Genomic DNA, 17,983 nt, shown 5'->3' with positions numbered 1-17,983 from the left:
AAACCTGGTCAAAATGAACACGGCCTTCTAATTTACTACGACTTAATTTCTCAAGGAACATGGCTTTTTGTTAATTGAGTGATAACGATGACACAATTATTTTCGTAAAACGAAAATACTATTTTTTTTTTATATAATATTTTCTAAAAGCTCAATATATGCAATTAGCAGTAACTGACTTTAAATCACATTCTAAGAAAAGTAATTTCAAAGTATCAACTTTTTACATTTTTTAATTAAGGAAAGGACTTGCGTGAATTCTTTACTAGACTCTGGCCAGTCATTAATACAACAATCACGTAACAGAGTATCTTATAAATTAGTCTACGTTAATAGAGAGCGTATTGCGAATCCTTTATAAGGTCTACAGATGTTCTATTTTATCTTACATCAGTACTACTGCAGCAGCAATTAGATATATGAGACAATTTTTTTCACTTATATTTTTTTTAATTTATTAGAACCACAAACAAGTTTACAATAGACATTAATTACATTAAGCTGAAGTATTATAATTTAAGTTATTTCAAACTAAACAGTAATGGTCACATTGAACATAATTAAATTGAAAATGTTGAACCTGTCTTACAATTCATTGTTTCTATAATTAAATTTGATAAGTTTTAATCAAAATATAATATATACTACATATGTACTCACATAATTCGCGTCATTACAATTGGCGAAAATGTCTAATGTATCAATTTTTTTATTATATATATATCAAACATTCGATTTAATGGAGAACGGATACCTGCATTCGCACGAGATCGTGTTACTGCGAAAACTTACAAAAAGAGGGGTGTTATAAGTTTGACGTGTCTGTCTGTCTGTGGCTCCGTAGCTCGCGAACGCGGTCTTCAACATTCCAAGCACAGCTTTTACGACCGTAGTGTCGCGTTTGTGTATATCCATATGTCAAGGATACCTTTAAGCTACGCTCCAGAATGATTGTCGCTGTGGCATCTATGGCTCGGGCGACAAAACTACCAGTTGCAGTTTCACCATTGTCTGCTTAGTAGACACAGGTGTTCGTGTGCCTGCTTACTGCCACTACTGGAGTGTCTTGGATCTGCTCTGGATAATAATAACCTCGTCGTAGGTCTACTCCTGTACATCTCAATAAACTTTAAACAGGAACGTATGACAAGCATGTGCTTTTCATTAGAAAAAAGAATCATCAAAATCGGTAAACAGTAAAAAATATGAGGTAAAAGACATGTAATATACTTTCGACCTTAAGACCTTCCTTCTTTTTGACGTGACAACGTCTAATAAATCGATTAACACCGGCTGTATGCAAGAAAATGGATGACTCATTGTCCCGTTACGCTAATTTGACCATTACGCTCATGGTACGCTTGCGGCACATCTATCTCTCTTCCACTCGATTGGCCTATGCGTCCGAGGAGACGTTTTGTTATGACGTTTTCACGTTAAACTATCGTTCGTAAACCAACTTTACAGACAACCGTTTTTTTTTTTTTAGTTGGTTAAAAACAAAATAAATCAAATTATAAAAATCTCTAAAAAGGTTATTAGCAATAACGATTAAACAAAATATCATGGCACTGTCTTTTGACAGGTTAAAAACTATCATTAGCTCAGAGAGATTTATTACCCCCATATGTCTAAATTCTCATGAAACACACACACAATATTAACATAGGATACCCTTTTGCGATATAGGATGCCTATTGCGAAGCGTACAAGGTCAAATGACAAATAGTTACATTTCGCTGTTGTCCTTTTCCTAAAAGGACCCAATAAACGGTATTGTTTGAAAACTATTGGCCGCACTTCACGTTGTCGCCAAGATGAAACCGAAGATGAATCACAGAGTTTCATTTTTTTTGCATTCACGTAAAAATATATCGAACAAGTCCATTCATTATCAACATATGCAGTCCCTTACAAACGTATTTTACAGTAATGTATAATTATATTGAAATACATATTATACCATCATTTATACGAATTTTATAGCGTATAGTAGGCATAAATACCTATACGGTGTTGAGCGTTATAAATGATTATCAAGGATAATATATATTTTAAAATAACGAAGATTTACTGGTTTTTTTTTTGTAACTTAAAAGCAATAAACGTCGAATTTCGACTTCGATTTCGACTTCGATTTCGAGCCAGTATTATCCAGCATTTTATAATTCAAAAATAAGATGAAATGTTTAATATAATTCATAATAACAAATCTTTATCTGTAAATATCACTACAAATGATATAGCAACAGTCTAGTACATTATAAAATATAGGTTGGCGAAATAGAACGAGCATATTGCCTCAACTTATAAGCGGGGGTAGAAAGGTAGCTTACTACTGTTGGATAGGCACGCCCATGGAGATTTGGTCACAATGAGTCACTTCGATTTGAAGCATCGTGCATTTACTAGAACTGTCGTTTATGCATTGTTACTAAGCAATTTGTATAATATACTAGCCGTACCCTGCGCGCGTTCCTACGCTTTTTTTAAAATTTTATTTTTGGTCGTACTAACTCAGAAGAGACCTTTGAGGACTCATGCACAACACTTTGCTGAAGATCGTGACATAATCAAATGCATAGTTTACGATTCTATAAAGGACATACAGACAATCATTCATTTTTATATATATAGATATTGTCATTGTCATATATAATAACCGATCTGGTGTAATTGTGCGAGTAGTCGCCTCAAATACCGACGGTTTGCGGGTCTCACTCGGGATGAATATTTGTATTTGTACAAATATTTCTTTCCGGTTCGGATGTCTGTCCTTGTCACCCACCATGGCACGGAGAGCACGTTAAACCGTCGGAGCCGGTCCTTATCATAAATACATGATAGCAGTCATTACTCAAAATAGGGAACATATCCGCCAACCCACAGTGGAGCAGAGTGGTATATTAAGCTCCAATCCTTCTCCTACGTAGAGAAAAAGTTCTATGGAAGATAACATTGAGAGAGTTGTGCAGTCTGTAAGAGAAGATCCATGATTGTCTACTCGCAAAAGATCGACTGTCTTACTCTTATCGTGACCAAATTTGCAACGAATTTTAAACTTGGATGTTAAATTGCGTCCATATCAGCTGCAATCAACATAATAATTGAAAGAGTGTGAATCCAGAAAAAGATTTTCATTTGCTAATGAAGTGCTTCATCGATTTTCCAATTTTGACAATACTCTTTTCTCTGATGAGATTTCCACATCAATGAATTTGGTAACAGTCAAAATTGTCGTTACTGGGATATTGAGAATCCCAAACTCAACAATCAAAAACTGCTGCATAGTCCTAAAGTGACAGTATGAGCAGTAATCTCGGGCATAATTGGTCCTTTTTCCTTTGAAAATGCGCGGGGGCTGTTAATACCAAACGCTTTGTTGCGATTTTGGAAGGTTTTTTGGCTACAGAAATTGAAATTTCAAAAATAGTGAATTCTAAGACTTGATTCCAACAAGGCGAAGCTACAAACCCCACTGACTTCATGATGGTTTTGAATCAGATGTTCTGAGGCAGACTTATTTCGAAAAGAGGTGATATCTCATGGCCTTCTCGTAGTCCAGATTTGACGCCTTCTGAATTTTCGGTTGGGATACAACGTCGATCTGTTCAAGGAGATCCGTGGTGAAATGGCAGTAATTACATCAGCATTACTAAAGAAAGTTTTCAATAATTTCCGTTCTGGGCTAAAGAAGTGCCGTCTTGGATAGTGTCATCATTTAGATGATGCTATTTTTAAAATTAAACTAAAATAATTAATCTACATTGCCTTAGTTTTATTTTAACTACTAGCTGTGCCCGCGACTTCGTCCGCGTGGTATTTAAAAAAATAGTTATTGTTTAATTCATAAAGTTATAAAAAAAACTAACATACAAAATAGCCTAAGTTACTCCTTATTATATCAGCCATTTGCCTGTGAAAGTCCCGTTAAAATCGGTCCAGCCGTTTCAGAGATTAGCAGAAACCAACAGACAGACAGACAAAAATTGTAAAAAAATGTTATTTTGGTATATGTACCGTGTATACATCCATATGATATACCGTTTGTGTTTATTTTTTAATCTTTTTTTTAAATATGCACGTTTTATTGCGCCACGGTGTACATCAACAGATTGTTAGCAATCGAGAGGTCACCTTCATACATTGTCAGTTCTTTAGCACTCGATAAGTCCCTGAAATCGGCAAAACTTTCCGCGAGAACGAGCGTCTGTCACTTATTCACAAGCTCAATTACTGGTAACAAGCGAGTTGCATGCATTGAACAATGAATTAAGTTTGAAATATATAATAATAAAAATCACGTGACTTGTGGCTTATTTAAACTGTTAAAATTTTTATTATATTAGTATTGCGCGAAAGCCTTTCATAGTGTTAAAGTTGTTTAAAAAACATGCATATTTCTAATATATTTCTTAAGGTTATACAATTACAAATACAATAAAACTTCCAATGTTGAAAGAAAGAAAGCGTTGATAAAGCAAAGTTATGAACAAAGTCTCGTTTAGTTAGAATAATGTCAAGATGTCATAAACAAAGTATATTTTAATACCTGATCGATGAGCTGTGCCAAGACCGATGATTCGTGGCGTGCCGAAAGAGAATTCGTAAGAGACAAAAATTGCATGTAAAATGAGTTACAATAAAAGTAGTTTTTTTTAATAATAATAATAAGTAGTAGTTTACATATGTTTGCGAATATTCTGCTCTTCAAAAATTAAATTACATACATGTTTGTTTTGTGTTCAATAAATGCACTTTTTACATCGCTATCTAATAAACTAGTTTAATAAGCTTTTTAAATATAAAACTATATCTATATAAAAAACGATTTGATAATATAATTTTTCTTCAAACTCAAGAATAAACAAGTAATTTATAATTATAATGTATATATGTGTTTACATGTATATGTAAATACGAAAGACACTGCGAATATTAAAGTTTTTCAGTAAACATCTCGATAATTTCAACTTCATGCTCTTACAGTGCCCAAGACAGGACGTATGTCGAGTAAATTGAGTTAAAGAAATCTCAATGATAGGTTGATTTTTCAATCTAGATCAAATGAATGAACTGACCTAGAAATAGACAGATAGGTATATAGATAGACAAGAAAAACTTAGTAAGAATGCAATCATATTCGTAGTAGAAAATGGTAATTTATGAATAAAAAGGTGAATGTATATATGTAATTGAAAATAACCAAAATTTTTGTTAATAACATTTAAACTACACTGGACCGCAAAGTAAAAGGTTCGGTTAGAAAATGTTGAAAAGCACCTGACCTAGCTTCAAATACTAAAGACTAAATTAAAGAATATTTAATGCCACAAAAATAATATATACCTTTTTACTTTATCCTTTTTATTTCATTTTGATAGTTGTACAAAAAATTGAAAATGTAAAATAATGGTCGTTTTTTAATTTAGTACCAATAATTCAAATCAATTGTTTCGCGTTTCTTTTAGTCTTGTAATAAAAAATTATAAATATGGTGTTTCTACCTTACAAATTTTATTATTCTGAAATCATCGTGTCGTTAACCACTGAAAAATGTACTGGGATCCTGACAACGATTGAAGATGGGTACAGTCAGCGAAATACAGCGATAAAATTTGGTGTGGATGTTTCTATAGTTCAGCTAGTACTCTAGCGTCCCATGAAACTGGATCCCATCTTCGAGGACCAGGAAAATCGCTTCCTTAGGGCTTTCAAAGTAAAGAATCATCATTTAGAAGCTAGAAGAAATAATCTGAGTACGGATACAGTAAGGCGTCGTCTGGTTGAAGCAAATTTAAAGCCATTAAGACCTGCAAATGGCCCAAAACTAGAAAGAAATTACAGAAACTCAAGGTTGAGTAATGGTACAGAGCACAAGAATTGTACTCTGAATGAGTGGCTGTGGAGTGGGGCTATCCTCAATCCCCCCGACTCAGCAACGCGCTTGTAATGCTTCGGCTATTGCAGACGTCTATAAGCTACAGTAATCGTTTATCATCAGGTGAGTCGTACGCTTGTCTGCCGACCTAGTTATATAAAGAAAATAATCGGAAGTCTCAAAATAACTTGAAATCGTTCATAAGATTTCGAAACGTTGTTTTCGTCTTAGTTGTTTATTATTAATTTATTTTTTATTTATAGCTGGAAAATGTTACGTGCATTTAGTAATTCAAATTTATTTTATCAGTCAAATGAACAATTCGATGTAGTTTTAAATTTTACGGTTGCCTTATAAAGCTACAAGAATCTTTTCAACTTATATCTAAATTGAATTCCCGCGCCAGAAACTTGCTGAAATACTTCGTTTATCGGGAATGGGAAAATTGTAAGATAACTTGTTTGTGTGTTGTAATAAAAAGTTTTGCCGATAAAGTTTTTAATTCAATCTCATATATAAAATTCTCGTGTCACAATATTAGTTACAATACTCTTCCGAAACGGTTGGGCCGGTTTTTATGAAACTTTGTGTGCATATTGGGTACGTATGAGAATCGGTCAACATTATTTTTCATACCCCTAAGCTATAAGGGGGGATTAAGGGGGTTAATAACATATATGGCAAAACAACGTTTGCGGGGTCAGTTAGTATTATTATAAATATATATAATCTTTAATCGTTATTTAAAAAAATGTACACTTACATATTACGAATGTTACATAAACTCAATAAAATCTTAAGCAAAATAAACGAAATTAAAACTTTGTTTTGTTTAACATAACAGCAGATACAGTAATATTTATAAACTGAAGTGGTTCAATTTTTTTCTGAAAAATTATCAGGTAACAATCCGGAAACAGTAAACAAGTTTTTGTTAAAAACATTCGATTTGTTACCAACGCAACATCATACAGGTCTGATAGCTTCTACCGTCGATCGTTTTATTTCTAGTCATGAAGCCATAAATCTAAAAAATAATTTGACGCACAAATTCACACAGGCAGGTAATGCGAAGGAGCTATTTTATAGCGTATTTTTATGATATTTTCAATAACCGGCCACAATTAACGTGTCGGCAGGAAACAGTAAATCAATCAATACTTACTCATTAATATCGTCTGAAGGTCGAACCGTAAATAGCCTTTATCGATAAAGCTACCAAAATAAAAACCGTTTATGAATTGCGTGACCGTGAAACGATTTCTGTTGAACTACTGAAATTCTCCTTCAAATTTACATGGAAATGCACCGACAGTAAAAATCGAATAATCGAAATCAATCGAATCACTACATCGACTTATAACACTGACTGACTGACAAAAGACACAAAAACTCACGTCACTCTCATAAGTTTGTTTGTTATGTAGTAGACGCATTCAGAAATTTGTTTAGAAGGTGCAGAGTCTAGTCTCTCTAGTCTAAAATTTTTTCAATCGAAGATGATGAAATTAATAATGATGATAAAAAAAATAGCTGAATTGATTCAACCTGTAACATCATATATCATCAATAATAGAATTAAAGTCTAGTTTATAAACGTATTCCAAAAAAATTTTATATTTAAAACATTTTATTACTAATTGATTCATTCGAATTTTATTAGAATCGTAAAAATACTGTCTTCAAATATTCACAACAGACTTAGAGGCTTCAAAACTATTCAATTAATGGTCTTTCGATACCATTTATCTGTATTCAAATGGTGTAAGGAAATTTCTTTTTCACTTCACTTTTCGAAAATTCATAGCCATTAAATAAAACATCTGCAGTGACGCGTATTGACGGACGATACAAAGAATTTTATGTACACATTAACAAACACACCGAAATATTATACGCATTTTTCTTCCTCTTTTTCTCTAAGTATTTTTAGATCATACACATGCAATTTGGTAGTCATAAGAAGATCCTTAAGAGAGAACAACTGTAACTTAGAATGGTAGTAGCATTAAATCTGCATCCCTCAAGGGAGATTTTTAGACACCTGTCCGTTAGTTCACAATAGAACAGCTACTATAATATTAAGCTGTATAAGGAAAAAGGTATTTGGAATGCAGTGTAATATTTACAAAATCCAATACAATTAATGGATGAGCAAAATTTGTATTACAAAATTATTCGATTCATCAGAGCATATTATTTTACAAAAAGTTTAAAATTTTAAATGAATTAGTAGGTACGTGGTAAAATTATGATAACAACATATGTATATTTATCGAATGAGGTTGTTGTCAAAGGTTTTTAGAATAAGAACAGTTAAAAATAAGAGTTTCAAATCTACACCAATCTACATCTATATGTCTATATGCATCCATCTACACCTGTCTCCATCTACACACATAGTTCTCTAATTGGAGTTTATGAGTTTGATATTAGGGCTAATCTTCCAAACTATTTATCTGACTCTGATAATTCGTTTACGAATCAAGTTGGAGGAAAATTGGTTCCCTCGAAGCTTTATCGAGTTATAATACCTTAATCATTCTATGTAGGTGTTTGAGTGTGTGAGGTATAATAATTTGATTAGACCTTCAAAAAATTAAAAAAAAAATCATTAATAAATAAAATTTAAAAAAAAAAGTCTTTTCAAGTGTTTTGCCAATAGCTTTGTCGAACCGAAGACGCTGCTGCCCGTCTTCAGCCTGTGTATTTCTTAGCCAGCAGTTAGATGGTTATCCCGCCATCGGTCGGCTTTTTAAGTTCCAATATGGTAGTGGAACTGTGTTATCCCTTAGTCGCCTCTTACGACAATCACGGGAAGATAGGGGGTGGCTATATTCTTTACTGCCGTAACCACACAGCAATTATATTTAGGTAGCACTAACTTTATTTTGTCGCTATTTAAGTTAAAAATGTCAAAACCTTGAATATCAAGCCAGCTCTTTCCGCTTTCATGGCCTATGAAAACACGCGCCCATTTTATTAAGTGAGCATCGTTTTGTGGTAAACTTTCGGCACGCAACGATCGGGAAGTTAATAATGATTGATACTTTTGATATATTGTCTTTATTTTAACGTATAGTAGTTTTATACATGGCTAGATATATTTTTTATGGTTTTACTTGCTTTCAATTTCGACTCAAATCAATTTAGTGTACATTTATGATAATTTTCGACATGATAACGTCTTATAAATCGATGAACACCTACACGCACGAAAAAGTATCTCGTTCCGCCTGAGCTTGAGCGTGCAAGCGAGAGCGCGGACATTCGGAGGCATGAAATTGATGGATGAGTCAAATTCTCTCTTTGTATGTCTCCGAGTGCTGCATGTTATGTGCGATGTTGCATAAAATTTCGAAGTACTACCGTATTGATATTTTTAAGTGTACAGGTCATAATCTTTGATATTATTTCGATTTATTTCGCTGACTGTGTATTTATTGAATTTTTATCTTGTTTTAGCCTTTTCAGTTAATTTACTATTTTTCTATTACACGACTAGAAAAAAGGTCAGGCTCAACCAGATCATGTATCTGGACCGGACCAGGATAGAAATGAGGTATGCCAGATCCGGCAAACTCTATCAGGACCCGGTCCGGTCCAGATAAGGACAGCCTAATGAAAAATATAATCAAGTATGGTACGGCATACTGGACCAGGACCTGGTCCGGTCCAGATAAGGACAGCCTGATGTAAAATATAATCAAGTATGGTAAGGCATACTGGATCAGGACCCGGTCCGGTCCAGATCAGGATAGCCTGATGCAAAATATAATTAAGTTTGGTAAGGCATACTGGATCAGGACCCGGTCCGGTCCAGATCAGGATAGCCTGATGTAAAATATAATCAAGTATGGTAAGGCATACTGGATCAGGACCTGGTCCGGCTCAGATCAAGATAGCCTGAAAGGAATTACGCGAACTTCGAATAATCTTATTAAATGTTTTATAATAAAAAACTTAAATATATTTCTGGTATCCTAGATACAAAAATAGAGATTAGAGTAAATGTAAACAGGATAGTTAGATAATATATTCATACTCTCATTGTAATTAAAGTTATAAACTGTAGTGTTAAGATCGGTAAAAATTTCTTACCGTTGCGTTGATACGATGTGGTTACAGATAATGTTCAACTGTCAGCGATCACACTGCGCATCGCCGGATAGAGCTCGGTCGGAGACGGATGCCCTTGTAGGTAGTATGTAGGTTAATATAGACATGCAGTAGCAGTTTTGTAACTTTGATATAACTTATTTTGTATTTTTAAGCGATGCCTCTGATGTCTTTGTTAATCACATACTAAAATATTTTTTTTACTAAAGTATGCAAGTTAATTCGTTTTACTAACAGCTGGAAGTAGAATATTAGGACTTGGTTTATTTTATAACTTAGAGGCTTATAGATAAAGCATTGTTTGAAATTCGATCGCGGTTACCCCGACTATAAAAAAGGTCAGTCTCAACCAGATCATGTATATGGACCGGTTCAGGATAGAATGAGGCATGCCAGATCCGGCAAGCTCTATCAGGACCCGGTCCGGTCCAGATCAGGATAGCCTGATGTAAAATATAATCAAGTATGGTAAGGCATACTGGATCAGGACCTGGTCCGGCTCAGATCAAGATAGCCTGAAAGGAATTACGCGAACTGAGCCTGAATCGCGCTATCAATGTTTTTAAGCGCACTTAGTATATCAGGCCTGTCTAGCAGGGAGTCCATTTCTACACAGTGGAGCAATCGTAAGTAGTAGGAAGTAGTTAACTAGTAATTATTATTAGAAGTTAATAAATAAAATTAATAATTTATTAATAATGTAAAAATGTTGTGTGGCTACGGCACTAAAGAATTTAGCCACCCCCTCTCTTCCCGTGGGTGTCGTAAGAGGCGACTAAGGGATAACAAGGTTCCACAACCACCTTGGAACTTAAGAAGCCGACCGATGGCGGGATAACCATCCAACTGCTGGCTTTGAAATACACAGGCCGAAGACGGGCAGCAGCGTCTTCGGTGCGACAAAGCCAGTACTGCGGTCACCAACCCGCCTGCCCAGCGTGGTGACTATGGGCAAAACACACGAGTTCACGTTATTTTTGGCGTAAACTTGTGGAGGCCTATGTCCAGCAGTGGACTGTATAGGCTGTTATGATGATGATGATATGATGAATGTAAAAATAATTAATATTTAAAATAAAAACATAAATAAATAATACATTGGAAAAAATAAACGGAAATTAATATCATAATAATTATGTTAAGTAACATATTTATAATATCAATTCGCTTTTTTTATTAAACATTTTTTTCAAGAATATATATACATTCGTGTTTTTTAAAAGCACCGGACCGAACCGACTGATCAGGATGAGATGAGATTTCCTGATCTGGACCCGATCAGGAAATCTCATCTCATCCTGATCAGGTCCAGACATATCTTCTGCGATACATACCTTATCCGGTCCAGATCAGGCATGCCCGGTCCGGTCCTTCTAAGGATAACGAAAAAATTTCTACGCGGGTAGTTGTATTTCACGCAGGGGGGTTTTTTAAAAATTATTATTATACTTTTACTTACTTAAACGTAATGTAGACGTAATATGATGTTACATACCTAGTAAAATTCTTCTTCGTTTTCTTTATCTGTTGGTTAATTTAGCGAAAATACTTTTATTACTCAATTCATTCATACTTATATTATTGACTTCCATTTGTACCTAAAAAGTAGTGATGATTTTAACAATTTCATATATGAAAAGATACAAACAAGATTAATCTGGCGGTTGAGATAATAATCTCAGTTAAATTTTGTAGAAAGTATCTTTTTATTACAGATAATATCATACAATGCATACATTTAACTACATTCTTTCATTTATTCATTCAGCGTATGAAACTAGTGTAGATAAAAAAAAACTGTCAAATAATTTTCATAAAAGATACTTCTAGTGGGTATAACAATTTATTGGATTTGATATATTTTTAATATACTTCAATTTATATTCCGGTTTCCGTACTTGAAAAGAATGGACTATATTTGAAATATATCACTTATAACAATTGATTGAAACAATTGAATGTCCTTAGAATCGTCCTTATTATTAAAGAGTTTTATACACAATTGTGTAGTCAAAGCAATATTTTTACAGTTGTGTTTGCTTTCAAACGAAAAAACTACCCGAATCAACTTCAATTATATCAAATAATACAACGTAGGTAGTCGAAAAAATAGTCAAAAAATACACTTTTTAAAGATTACTCAAAAAGTACTCATCAGATCTCAATTAAATTCAAATGGGACCACATGACACGCACTAGCTTTCGAATAAAAAATAAGTTATCGAAGTCGATTAACCCAGTAAATATTTATGCGGTATAATACAACGTGGATCGACGGAAATAGTCAAGTAAATACACATTATTAGTGTTAGCTCAAAAAGCACTTGTTATATGTATATGTTGCAGTCAAAACTCTTAACCAGTCAAAAGCACTATTGACTAGCAAAATCAGTCAGAAGTACTTTTGACCGTTTGCTTTAGTCAATAATACTTTTGACTAAAATAACAGTTAAAAGTACTTTTGCCCAATGGAGCTGGTTAAAAGTACTTTTGACTAAATGATTCCGTCAAAAGTGGTTTTGACTGGTTGTATCAGTCAAAACTCTTAAAAAGTAAGGTGGTCGATAAAAATAACGACGAACGCACATATAAACTTTTATATTACTCATTATTAGTGGAGAACGTGCTGATATTAGAACAAAAATGAGTGACTACGAAAAGAAAGAAGGCTTTTTGCAAAGAATTTTAGCGATGGAAGATATGAAAGATAGTCATTTCAATGTGATGACAAAAGAAAAATTTGAAAAGTTTGCAATGGATGTGGAAGACGCGAAATTTAATGAAAAGGAAACACCATTACTGCACACTGAAATGAACAGCCGCTGCCAAGTCGATCTAATTGACATGCAGTCGCAAGAAGATCGCGGGCATAAATTTATTATGGTTTATCAGGATCATTTGATTAAATTTATTCACATCTAACGAGTTAATAGTGCTTTTGACTGACGCATTTTTGCAGTTAAAACTATTTTTGACGGAGAGCGTCAGTCAAAAGTATTTTTAACCGCGAATTTGCAGTCAAAAGTCCTAATAACCAATAATTTTCAGTCAAAACCACTTTTGACCAACTTGTCCAGTCAAAAGTACTTTTGACTGATTTCGCTAGTCAATAGTACTTTTGACTGGTTAAGAGTTCTGACTGCAACATATACATCTATACAAATAAATAAAATTGGAGGGTATGTTTTTAATATTAAAATAACCGCTTTTTACCAAATGCATTTGGGTGTATACACGGTACATATACCAAAATAACATTTTTTTAAATTTTTGTCTGTATGTCTGTCTGCTTATTCCGGCTAATCTCTGAAACGGCTGGACTAATTTTGACGGGACTTTCACTGACAAATAGCTGATGTAATAAGGAGTAACTTAATCTACTTTCATTTTAGAAATTTATTTATTTTATAACTCTGCGAACTGAACAATATTTTTTTTGTTCCACGCGGACGAAGTCGCGGGCCCAGCTGGTACATGGGACCACGTAACACGCACTAGCTTTTTATAAAAACCATCGAAATCGATCTAACCAGTCAAACATTTTAAGGTAACATATAAAAAAGTACATTAAATCTCTGGGAACCTCCTCCTTTTTTAAAAAATCGTTAAAATTTATAATTATTTATTGTTTATCCACTGTTTTGTTTGAAAAATAATAAAATCTATTTTACCATGCTGAATTAATTTGTTTGTTATCGTTAAAAAGTTTATATAATATAAATGAATATTGAAAATAATTAATTAAAGTCGACGTTTAAGCTTCCTTATCGGCAGATGGTCTGGTTTTAGGTGTGTCTTACTAATTGAAGTTTTATAATAAATTGCCATAAAGTTAGAATGCTATAAATTATATTATAGGCAGGACTTATATTAGTTATATTACATTAAAAATCTGTGTGTGTGTGTCTATTCTATTTATTTATGTTTTTACTCTAAATATTAATTATTTTTATTTATTTTTATGTTAGTAATTAATTATTATTATTATTAATTAAAAAAATGAAAACTATCTATAAATATTTAGTTCTTAAGTTGTGAATTGTAAATATGTATAATGTTTAATAAACTATTGTTATCCACATTAAATTTTATTTATTAATTTCTGATAATTAACTACTAATTAACTATTTCCTATTACTTACGACTGCTCCACTATGTAGAAATGGACTCCCTGCTAAACTGGCCTGATAACTGTATATATACTAGTGCGCTTAAAAACATTAATAGCGCGATTCAGGCTCAGTTCGCGTAATTTCTTTCAGGCTATCCTGATCTGGACTGGACCGGGTCCTGATCCAGTATGCCTTACCATACTTGATTATATTTTACATCAGGCTATCCTTGTCTGGACCAGACCTGGTCCTGATAGAGCTTGCCGGATCTGGCATGCCTCATTCTATCCTGAACCGGTCCATATACATGATCTGGTTGAGACTGACCTTTTTTATAGTCGGGGTAACCGCGATCGAATTTCAAACAATGCTTTATCTATAAGCCTCTAAGTTATAAAATAAACCAAGTCCTAATATTCTACTTCCAGCTGTTAGTAAAACGAATTAACTTGCATACTTTAGTAAAAAAATATTTTAGTATGTGATTAACAAAGACATCAGAGGCATCGCTTAAAAATACAAAATAAGTTATATCAAAGTTACAAAACTGCTACTGCATGTCTATATTAACCTACATACTATCTACAAGGGCATCCATCTCCGACCGAGCTCTATCCGGCGATGCGCAGTGTGATCGCTGACAGTTGAACATTATCTCTAACCACATCGTATCAACGCAACGGTAAGAAATTTTTACCGATCTTAACACTTCCTACAATTTATAACTTTAATTAGAATGGGAGTTAATATATTATTCAACTATCCTGTTTAAATTTACTTATCTCTATTTTTATATCTAGGATACCAGAAATATATTTAAGATTTTTATTATAAAACATTTAATAAGATTATTCGAAAGATTTTCTACTAACTTAAGATAATTAGAGAAGAGAAGCTTCTATATTTCCTTATAATGTTCATAAAATCGGAATTAAGCTATAGTGTCAATGTATGGGCTCACAAGCTAGGTCTTTGTCATTTCACCAGTGCAGCTCAAACAAAGATCTTTTTCCATTAAGTTTGCGTGGTGGGTGTGTACGTACGAAGGGATAGATTTTTTTTCCAAACCATTAGATTAAGGGATTTGCTCCACATAATTGTTAAATGTGGATTAGAACCACGAAAACATCAAGATGAAGCTTCTGTAGAACATAATCTGACGCGCTCGAGTTATCCTACCAATCGATTATTTTTACAAATCTGATTTATACAAAGGACTCATGTATGGTTGGAGTACTTCACTTGTGAAAGAGTTAAAAGAGTATATATGCGTGTGTTTGTCAAATACATGGTAGAGTGTGTATTTTTTTTTTTTATTGATTTAATGTATTTTGACGCATAATTAAAAAAAAAACATATTAGCATTCTGCACTCCTTCTCTATATACTCGTAAACTATAAGTGTGCGAAATTTCATACTCCTCCGTCTGGGCAATTTTCGTAAAAAGGGGTACAAAGTTTATTGCTTCACATATTAATATATAGATTACCCGTCGTTGTTCTGCGCAAAAATATTAACTACATTATTTTGAAACGAATACTATTGTTAGTTTCTCTTCATACGTTCAATAAATATTATTAATTAAGTGAATACAAAGTATTGGAAAATACGTAACAAATGGTATTATTTAAATGCATGAAAATTTATTAATTTTGTATTATACTTTACGTTGAAAATACTGTTGAACAAATAATTCAATTGAAATAACTTATACATTAACAATTTATTTATTTAATTTTCATAAAAGTAATTAATTAATTCTTGGCAAACGCAGTGTGGGACGTCCTCCGGCCCGTTGGACCGACGATCTATGTAAGATTGCCGGTGTAGGCTGGATGAGGATTGCGAAAGACCGGGATGTGTGGCGCGAACTTGAGGAGGCCTATGTCCAGCAGTAGACTGCGATAGGCTGAAGTGTATGTATGTAATTAATATTGGACTAAAGAAGTTTTTGAACGTATTTATGGTCTTACTTATTTATATAAGAATCATGATTCTCATCTATATTAGGGGTTACAGTATGAAATTGCCGATTTGTACTGAAAAATTGAAATTCTTTTTTTTTTAATTTAACATATTTATTTGATCAAAATAGTAACCATTATAATCTATACATTGCTTTTTTGTCCGAAAAAATATTTCATTGCCTTCAGCCTGGCTTGAAATATCAAAAATCAGACACTTGCCAGTCAGTTTGCCAGCAACAACAAATGGGCAGGACGCATGTCAGTTTTTTCGCGACGGTTAAAAAAGATCGTCAACTATGTGCTTCAACCAATTTCGATTTCATTACCTACAGCAGATTGTTCATGTTAAGTAGTTATAGTTTTTTTATAGTTTTGGTCTCTAAGTATTTGAAATTCGTATATTAATATCTATAATTATTATTATTTAGGTTGATCGATTAATTAAAAAGTTCTAGAGATTATAAATAAATTAAATCCAAAGAAAGCTCCTGGACCTGACGGTATTAAAGTATGTAATATTAAAATGATAGGCAAAGAAATTGCAGGTGCTCTAGCTAACCTTGTTAATTTTAGCATTATTTCTGGAACATACCCGGACAGTTTAAAGAATGGATTTGTGAGACCAGTTTACAAAAAAGGTAAACAAAATAATTATTGTAACTACCGCCCTATAACTTTACTATCGTCGGTGGATAAAATAGTGGAGAAATATATTAGTAACCTAATATATGACTTTTACAATAAACATAATGTAATATACGAATTTCAATATGGATTTCAAAAAGGTAAAAGCGCAGAAAGTCTTTTAAGTAATTTTACTGATGAAGTAAATAGTTATTTAGACAAAAAATATCACGTTTTAGTTTTATTTATTGATTTTTCTCGCGCTTTTGACACCCTAAATCACAATAAACTAATAAGCAGGCTTAACAGCTGCGGTATTCGAGGGCCAATTCTTAAATGGTGTGAAAATTACCTTAGTAACCGCACTTTCAACGTGAAAATTGGAAATGACCTGAGTGATACTGTAAATATTACAGAAGGTACAGCCCAGGGATCTGTGTTGGGGCCGCTCCACTTTTTATCCTACGTTAATGGTATGCACAAGAGCATAAAAAATTGTATTTGTTATCAATTTGCGGATGATACTTGTCTAATTGCTGCTGATAAAAACCCTCAGACTGCCCTTAGCTTACTGCAATCGGACTTCGACTGTTTAACAAAGTGGTGTCATGATTCTGGTATTATAATAAATCCAAATAAAACAAAACTATTACATATAAAATCTCCATATTTTCGTCCAGTTCCCATAAAACATATCATCGCTCACACCCATAGCTGCCTACATATTTCTAGCTCTACCACATGTCAAAGCTACTGCAACTGCCCAAATGTTGAAGAGGTGAGCACTTATAAGTACCTCGGATTGATAATAGATAACAGCTTTAATTGGAAGTGGCACATTGAATACGTCTGCAACAAACTCCGCCAGTTTTTAGCTAATATTTTGACACTAAAAAAAAGAATACCGCTTAAAATCAAAATTTTATTGTACAACGCAATTGCTGGATCTCACATTAGATACGGTCTAAGCAGCTACGGACGGACTTATAAAACATACACTGAAAGAATCTTGAAACTTCAAATAAAAATAATTAAAGCTATTTTAAATTTTAAGGATAGACATAAACACTGTGATGATGACCTAAATTTTTTTAAACATTGTAATATCTTACCAGTTAATATTCAATTTAAGTATATAATCTTAAAGGAAAATTATTCAAATCAAAAATTCTGGCAACATATTAAACACCCTACTTACACCCGTGCTATCGCAAAAAACCGATTATGGACTACTAGGCGCATACACAATACATATGGTGAGCGAACTACCGCTTATTTAG

Source organism: Melitaea cinxia, chromosome 9, assembly GCF_905220565.1.
Source record: "Melitaea cinxia chromosome 9, ilMelCinx1.1, whole genome shotgun sequence".
NCBI classification, from domain to species: Eukaryota; Metazoa; Arthropoda; class Insecta; order Lepidoptera; family Nymphalidae; genus Melitaea; species Melitaea cinxia.
This window is presented reverse-complemented; position numbering follows the sequence as displayed.